The following is a 9,265-nucleotide window of genomic DNA, read 5'->3' on the forward strand; positions in this document are numbered from 1 at the left end:
TAAGAGTGATAACTCTAAAATAGTACCATGGTAAAACAGGGAACAAACAATGACAGGCTTAGTAGATTCAGAAGGTTTTATGAAAAGGTAATCAATTAGATAAATAAAAAGCACAAAGTACAGTGACAGAAATAAATCACAATATATCAGTTATAACAATAAATATAAATGAGCTAATGCTCGGGTTACATAAAATATTGCTAAAGAGTATGCCAAAAAATTCAGTTAAAATTTGCTTACAAAAGATAGCAATGCTGGAGGTCTTGTGTGTGATTTCTGGAATTCTTCTGTGTGCACCCTAACTTTAGGTGTTAATTGATAATGTCATTTCTTCAGGTCTAAAAGACATTCAAGTCAGCATTAATTTACTGACAGAATTTTTATAGATAACATAATTACCCATAGACTTCTGCCTTGCAGGTGAATGTGGCATTTGGTCAAATTATTATTATATTCTTCTACACCTGTATTAATGTTTCAAGACAGGTAAAAAAGATTAATATAGAAACATAAGGGGAAGCCAGCAGAGTTCTACGAAAAAACAGTATGGTTAATGGGATTTGTTTTAACTGGCTAAGTTCAGGACACTTAGAGAGCACACTGAAGTATGGCCTCATTCTGTCAGCTAAAGTTTTGCTGATAAAAGTTTTGAAATAAAGATATCTTGGCCAAAGTCCAGGGGGTTGGACTGTGCAAGTAGAAATTAACATAGCAGACTTGATCTTCCAAAAAGCATAGTTATACAGCTGTTCTTTGGCTGTTATTTGGGAGACTGACTGTTTAGAGTTTCCCCACACCAATAAGGTTTTTTATTTTTATTTTTTTAATTTATTTGTCTGCCTACAGCACTAAACATCTATCTTAATTTGGGGAATTTGGAATTTTATTGGTTGTGTATGATAGAGTGTCTACATGGCAAGCCCCTATCAAATTCCTTAGGCACTGGATTTCTAACGTGATTCCCTAACCAGAAATATTACATATATGTTATTGCATTTTTTTGTTATTGAAGGAAATATCACACTCAAATAGGGTCCCTCAGAGGAGGAAGGGAACATAAGAAGTCTAAATATCTTCAGAGTCTGAAAGATACTTCCTTATCCCTTGATGACCAATATAGTACACTACAGATAGTCCCTGATTTATAATGATTTGACATACAATTTTTTGACTTTATGATGGTGTGATTTAGTAGAAATTGTACTTTGAACTTTGATCTTTTTCTGAGTTAGTAATATGTGGTATGATATTCTTTCATATTGCTAGGTAGGGACAGCAAGCTATAGCTCCCATTCAGCCACGCATTCACAAAGGTAAACTATCAAAACAATACAAGCATTCCCTTTTTCACTTTTACTACAGTATTCAATAAATTGCATAAGATATTCAACCCTTTATTATAAAATAGTCTTCATGTCAGATAATTTTGTCTAACTGAAGGCCAATATAAGTGTTTTGAACATGTTTAAAGTAGGCTCTGCTATGATGTTGGGTAGGTTTTGTGTATCAAATGATTTTTTGACTTATGATATTTTCAACTTATGATGGATTTATTTAGATATAACCCCATCATAAGTTGAGGAAGATCTTTATGAATATGATTACATCTGACTATTTTGAGTTCTTCTAAAAAATCATTGTGGCCATTGGACACATGAACAAATACAAGAATGATGTATACTTCCCATTGGAAACTATAGAAGCCAAAAAAGGAAAATATCTTAAAAGAACTAAAAATGGGAAGTAAGCAAGCGGCAGTTTCCCTTGGCGTAAGGCTCCTCCTCCCGCCGCGGGTTGCTTCACTACACGTGTGCCCGGGCCCCGCCCCACACCGCCAGTGCTTTGGCCGCTTGGGCGCCTCCTCCCGCGCAGAGATGGCGCACGATCCCGCAGAACAGCATCTCAGACATGTTGAAAAAGATGTTTTGATCCCTAAAATTATGAGAGAAAAGGCCCGAGAGAGGTGCTCTGAACAAGTTCAAGATTTCATTAAATGTTGCAAGGACTCTGGAATCCTTATGGTAGTAAAATGCCGGAAAGAAAATTCTGCATTGAAAGACTAACTGCTTACTATAATGATCCAGCCTTTTATGAAGAATGCAAAATGGAATATCTGAAGGAAAGGGAAGAATTCAGAAAAACTGGGATTCCTACCAAGAAAAGACTACAGAAGCTTCCCACAAGCATGTAGGCAAAGTCAAATGATACTCAGGAACCCTAATATCCATGGAAATCACAGTCACCTGAAATAATGGACTTAAGGAAGTGTTTGCTTTACCCTTAATTATGGAAATAATTTTATCTGAAATAAAGTTCTTGCAAACTTAAAAAGAAAAAAAAAGAACTAAAAATGTTTAATTTTATATACATTAAAAAATCCTTTCAAAGTGAGGAAAAATGCTTGACTAGGAAAATCCAAGTTCTTGTATAAATGTCAATAAAATAACCATAAACTGGCTGAACTAACATTATGTAAAATATGGAAAAAAAACAATCATGCAATTATGAAAAAGCCACTTTCAAAACACTATGACATTTTGTTGTCTGGCCCTAGCATTCCATGGCATAGTGTGATCTTGATCTGGGACAGAAGCCCAGATCCCAATTCCTTTTCTTGAACAGGAAGGAAAAGAGCACACATTATTTGTAATGTTCTAACCTGTCTAGGTTCTTTCTGAAATACTGGTCTCTGTCTTGACTAATTCAGGTCTCTAGTAAGGAAAAGTAGCTGGAAAGCCCCAGTTGTGAAAAATAAAGGGATACAAAAGGGTAAGAGATTATAAGTGGAGATACACAATAGTGGAATATAAGTAAAACTGAAGGAAAACTGGAGTAAGACTCACTGATACATATAGACATTCAAAAGCAGCCATGTATATGGTGGAATAGAGAAAGACAAAAATAGGAACAGATAAGAGACACGCTCAGAAAAGAGCTGAGAAATCATCAGTCTTTTGAACTGGGGAATTTTTTTTTCTTTTAGCACTTCGAATATATCATCTAACTCTACTGGCTTGTGAGACTACTGCTAAGAAGTCCACTGACAGACTAATGAGGGTTCCCTTAGATGTGAGGAATTTTCTCTTGTTACAAATTTCTCTCCTTGTTTTTAATTTTACAGTTTTATTATAGTGTATCTTGGAGAAGTTCTCTTTGGGTTGATTCTGTTTGAGTAAGTATGAACTTTATGAACTTGAATATCCAATTATCTCCCCAGATTTTGAGTAATCTTACAGCTAATATTTCTTTAAGTGAACTTTTTCTTCCTTTCTCCTTCTCTTTATGGGACTCTCATAATGTGATAATTGCTTCTCTTGATGGTTTCATATTTATATAGACTTCTTTGCTCCCTTTTACCTTCTTTGTTTTTTTTTTTTTTTTGATGTTCTGTTATGGGGTAATTTCAAATGATCTATATTTGATAGATTATTCTAAATAATCACATATACTGATGATACTTTCTATTGCATTTTTCATTTATTGAATTGTATTCTTCATCCTCAGAAATTATGTTTAGTAATTTTTTTAATGATTTCTATCTCCTTGTTAAGCTTTTTTATTTTGTTCCTGTATTATCTTCTTGATTTTGATAATTACACTTTCTGTGTTTTTGCGAAGCTCATTTGGGCTTTATTAAAAAATTATTTTAAAATTTTCTTTGGGAAAATTGCAGATCTCTATTTCCTTGGAGTCAGTTGCTAGTAAAGAATTGTATTTGGGGGTGTAATGTTTCCTTGATTTTTTAATGTTCTTTCAAGTCTTTCATTGCTGTCTTTGCATTAGAAGAATCAGTCACCTCCTCTGCTCTCTACTGACTGATTTGGGGAGAGAAATAGCCTTATATCAGTCCTATATATTCTGAAGTTTTGTCAAAACTTTCCTACTCCACACTACTTTATCTCTCTTGGAGCAGAAAATTTAAGCTCATGTGTCATCTCTTGATCCTGCCAAACCAGGGCAAGTTCTGGCAGCTTACATTGTACTTTCCCTGTGTCACTATGGTTTTCTACAACTCTTTGGATTCAGGCTGACTTTCTATACACACTCATTAGCTTTCTGCAAAGTCTCACACTTGCCACCCTTGTGGGCATGAACAGGGAGCTGGCCATGGTGTGGGGAGTGGGGAGTGTGTGAGTGAGTTTCACTGAGGATTGAATGTGCCTGTGGGACATTCAAAGGGATCTTCAGGCAAGGAATCTCCAGCAGCTCATGTGTTAGCCTCTTGATGGAGACTATGAGTTAGTTATCCACATCCCTTTGCTATCTTCTATTCTGAGCCCTGGATGCTTTTCTCCTAACTGTTCAGCACCCACCAGTAATATAGGCCACAACTCAGTACTCTAGATGGGGCAAGAGAGAAATGAAACACTTTGACAATATCCTTGCTCATTTGGGGATGCTGGCACTCACTTGGCTCTCACTTCTCCTCATAGAAGAAATCACCAACTGAGAACAGGTCTCTTGGCACCGAGTTGTGCTGTCTTGGGGAGGTGTGACACTAGGAAAGTAAAACTGATTTTATGTGCCATCTTCAATGTAGCTAATTATGGATTTTTTTTGGTCCAGTGGGATGCTGGAATATTTTTTCTAGACTCCTGAACTTTTATAAAAAGTACTATCATTCATGGCTCTTTGTCAAACTTAGTGTTCTTTAGGGAGGAGATTGTAGCAGACTCCTATTCCGTAATCTTGCTGATGTCACTAATCTAAATTAATTTGGGGAGTTCCCATTGTGGTGCAGTGGAAATGAATTTGACTAGGAACCATGAGGTTGTGGGTTCAATCCCTGGACTTGCTCAGTGGATTAAAGATCTGGTGTCACTGTGAGCTGTGGTGTAGGTTGCAGATGCAGCTTGGATCTGGCATTGCTGTGGCTGTAACATAGGCCAGCAGCTGTAGCTCCAATTCAACCCCTAGCCTGGGAACCTCCATATGCCATGGGTGTGGCCCTAAAAAGACCAAAGACAAAAAACTTAATCTTGAATAACCAAAATATAACTGTGAAATCCCTACGTATTTAAAAATTAATTAATATAAAAATCTAATAGGTCAGATAAAAATCTGAGGAGCAAAAAATAATATGTTTTAAAAGCAAATGATACTGAAAACACAATATCTTTGAAATGACTGAGCCACTTGTACAGGAAATTTATAACTTTTGATATTCACATTAGAAAATAAAGAAGGTATAAACTGATCATCAAAATTTATAGACAAAGTAATAGTCTCCATAGAAAATGCCAAGGAATATATACATATTAAATATAAATATATATAATATATATAAATATATTATAAATATATATATTATATATATATATATATTTACATCAAAAAAATTAAGTTCAGAAGTTCCTCTTGTGGCTCAGTGGGTTAAGAACCCAACTAGTATTCATGAGAATGCAGGTTTGATCCCTAGCCTTGCTCAGATCTGGCATTGCCACAAGCTGCAGTGTAGGTCACAGAAGCAGCTTGGATACAGCATTGCTATGGCTGTGGTCAGCAGCTGCAGCTCTGATTCAACCCCTAGCCTGTGAACTTCCATATGCCACAGATGTGGCACTAAAAAGAAAAACTAAATAAATTCCTAGAAACAATAAATTAATTTAAGGGGGCCCCAGAATATATAGTCCATACATAAATATATCAATCAATGTATGTGTAATAACATTGAAAAACTAAAAATATAAGTTAAAAAATATAATAGTACTGAGGTCTAATAAAACAGGTCTAAGGTCTATATGCTGAAAACCACAACACACTCATAAAAGAAAATAAAAGACCTAAATAAATGGAGAAGCATGCCATGTTACAGATCAAAAAATCAACAAATTAAAAATGCATAGGAAAATACAACAGAATAGAGTCCAGAAATGAACCCATACAAATATGGTCAATCAAGTTTGACAAAAGTGCAAAGAAAATTAAATTTAAAAAGGATGGCCTTTTCAACAAATGGCTTTGTATCAATTGAACATTCATTTGTAAAGCAAAAACAAAAAAGAGAACTTTATATTGACCACCTTATACAAACTCATAACATAGCATAGATCTAAATGCTCAATGTGAAACTATGAAACACTTAGTAGAAAACATGAGATATTCTTCATGACATGGAGTTTAGAGATGGTACTGAAAAAATGATAAAGTTTACTTCATCAATTTTTTTTAAAATGCTTGCTCTGAGAAATACACTGTTACATAGTATGAAAAGACAATCTACAAACTTGAGAGAAAAATCTTTGCAAAATACATATTGAGAAAAGCGGTATTCAGAATACATACACAATTCTCAAATCTTAACTGTTAGAAAACAAGCAACCTCATTTCAAAAATGAACAACTTACAAAAATATGACAATTTGTTTAATAAATTCATGAAAGCAATTCAATAAAGAAGAGATAGCCTTTTCAACAAATAGCAGGAGCACTTGGACATGGATAGGTGAAATAAACAAAAAAAACCCAACAAATCTCAAGCTAAACCTCATTCCTTTTATAAATACTAATTAAAATGGATCACAGATGTAAATGTACTATGTAAATGACAAAAATTTTAAAGAGGAGAAAATGTTCAAAGTCTAGAGCTAGATAAAGAATTCTTACACCATACACCAAAGATACAGTGCATAAAAAGAAAAATCTATAAATTTGACTTCATCCAAATGAAAACCTTTTGCTTTGTAAAATTTTCTCTTAAAAGGATGAAAAGAAAACTACAGACTGGTAGAAAGTATTTTCAAACTGCGTCCAACAAAAGGCTAGAATTTGTAAAGAGCTCTCAAAACTTACAAGGAAAACAAAATGCAATTAGAAAACAGGCAAAACACACCAACCACATGAACAGACTTTTCACTTAAGAGGCTATAAGATGGTAAATAATCAAATTAAAGATGCTTAACATTATTAGCTACAAGTAACTTAAAATTAAAATTAAACTATCAATGGGATATCCCACTTCAGTGGGTAAATGATTAAACGAACTGTGGATCATACCATGGAACACTATTCAACAATAAGTTTAAACTCAAATCAGGCAACAACTTGGCTGAATCTTCATGAAATATACTGAGTGAAAAAGTGCTTCTCAAAAGTTTACATTTTGTATGATTCCACTTATGTTAATATCCTCAAAATAGCAAAATTATAGAAATAGGGATGAGTGGCTGTTAGGAAGCCTTGGAAAAGGCATATAAGTGTCTGTATCCATAATGGGGTACAATGAAGAATTCTTGTGATGGAACTCCTCCTTAATAAAATTGTATAGAACTAAATACACACACACAGGAATATATGTAAAATAGGAAATATGAATAATATAGAACTTTAAACAAAATTTCAGGAAATGATATTATATATCAAATGCATAATTTTGAATGCCTATATAATTACCTTAATTTCTCATATTCCAGCTCTGCCACTCATCTTTTTGTTGAGAAGAGCAGCTAAACCTAATGTTATTAATATTGAAGACTCAAACTGAAGCTTTCAAGAAAATACACAATAAGGCCCATGGTTCAAAGATAAGTTCCAGAGGATATTAGGAACATGGTAGAGTGAAAAACTACCTTTGTCTCCTGCATTCAATATTCAGAGAGTAAAGCACCTACAATACAACAAAGATGCCTTTTCTCAGCATACTAGGAAGACAGAATTCTACACATCTATACATCTAAAGGTGGGTTGACTGGAACACATAAAGGGGGGAGAATTGAGGAAACAGCAGAGGAGATGTCTTCAGTCCTGTCCCTATGACTAAGATAGCTGAGTCCACAGCCTCAGAGAACCTGGTAGTAGCAAAGGAGGTGGTGCATATGATTCCAGCCTCTTGGCTCCAGTATTACCCATAGCCACAAGTAAATGGACATCAGCAGCAGTGAGACCTGGGACCCTGTCCCTCCAGGCACTGAAATGCCTATGACTCTAGCCCTTCATCTCCAAACCACAGAAGTAGAGTCCAAGAGTCTTAAAGTATCAGATATGATAGAAATGAACACAAACCCTGTCCCCAACTCTCCCCCCACTACACATTGCAGTGGACCTGTGACTCAGGGGATCCTGAATGTGGCAGAAGAGCTCCCCATCCTTGGGCCCCAGGCAGCAACTCCAGCAACACTGGAAGCAGCAAGGCACCAACAACCCCAGAGGCACAAGAAGTGATAACAAAGGCATAATGCCACACCCCTTAGGTGGTGAAAGGTGAAAAGTACAAATTTTCAGTTACACCCAGAAACAGATTAGGTAAGAGAAACCAAAAACTTCCATCACCTATTGGAGAAGAAATGGAAGACCTCTAATTTCTAATCTATTTAATCATTAAAATCAAGAAGAAAGATGATCACTAATTCAAGTGCACTGGCAGAGGATCAACACATTAAGCACCATGAAGAACCACAGTAAGACTGTACCACAAAAAAGGGACAATAAAAAAGTCACTAAATATTGCAATTTAACTTATAGAAAATAAAAAAAAGGATATCATGAAGAAATCCATTCAGCTACAAGGAAATTCAGAAAGTCATTTCAATAAGCTCAAGAATAGAAATTAATGAACAAGGAATATTTTACTAAAGGAATCAAAACTCTAAAACAATAAAACAGAAAGTATGGAGCTGATTAATTCAACAAATGAGATTAAGAATGCATTAGAAAGCTTTGGAAATAGAGCAGACCATATGGAAGAGAGAATTGGTGAGCTCAAAGATAGAAATGTACAAATAATACCAGAAGAATAGGAAATAGAATAAGATATTTTAAAAAGTGAAGAAATTCTCTGAGAGTTATCTGACTCTTTTAGGAAGGGCAAAGGAGAAGAGAGAGAGAAGCAGAGAAATAATAGCTGAGAACTTCCCTAACTTGGGATGGGATCTGGGTATACAAGCCCATGAAACTAGAAGAACATCTCATTATCTCAACATAAGAGTACCCTCTCCAAACATATTATATTAAAATTGTCAAAAGTCAACGACAAAGAAAGATTTGTAAAAGCATCCAGAGGGGGTGGGGTGGGGGGAGGTGGTAATTTACAAAATAACTTCCATTAAGTTATAGAAGATCTTTCAGCAGATAATCTACAGGCAAGAAGGGAGAGGAATGACATTCTCAAAATACTGAAATGTAAAAACGGTCAGCCAGCAAAATTATCCTTGAGATATTAAGGGGAAATAAAGATTTTTCCTAACAATGAAAACTTGAGGGAGTTTATCAACACTAGATCTGCCTTACAAGAAATCTTGAAAAGAACTCTTTAAATAGAAATACAAAGG

General features: G+C 35.0%; 1 pseudogene; it reads left to right on the plus strand.

The window, feature by feature from the left end:
• Positions 1–1,848: 1,848 nt before the first annotated feature.
• On the plus strand, positions 1,849–2,299 carry LOC100510883 (COX assembly mitochondrial protein homolog pseudogene; annotated as a pseudogene).
• The last annotated feature ends 6,966 nt before the right edge of the window (positions 2,300–9,265 follow it).

This window comes from Sus scrofa, chromosome X, assembly GCF_054392235.1.
Source record: "Sus scrofa isolate SSC_HxYL_T2T_F1_AM1 chromosome X, Sscrofa_HxYL_maternal_Yorkshire_Landrace_v2.0, whole genome shotgun sequence".
Taxonomy (NCBI): domain Eukaryota; kingdom Metazoa; phylum Chordata; class Mammalia; order Artiodactyla; family Suidae; genus Sus; species Sus scrofa.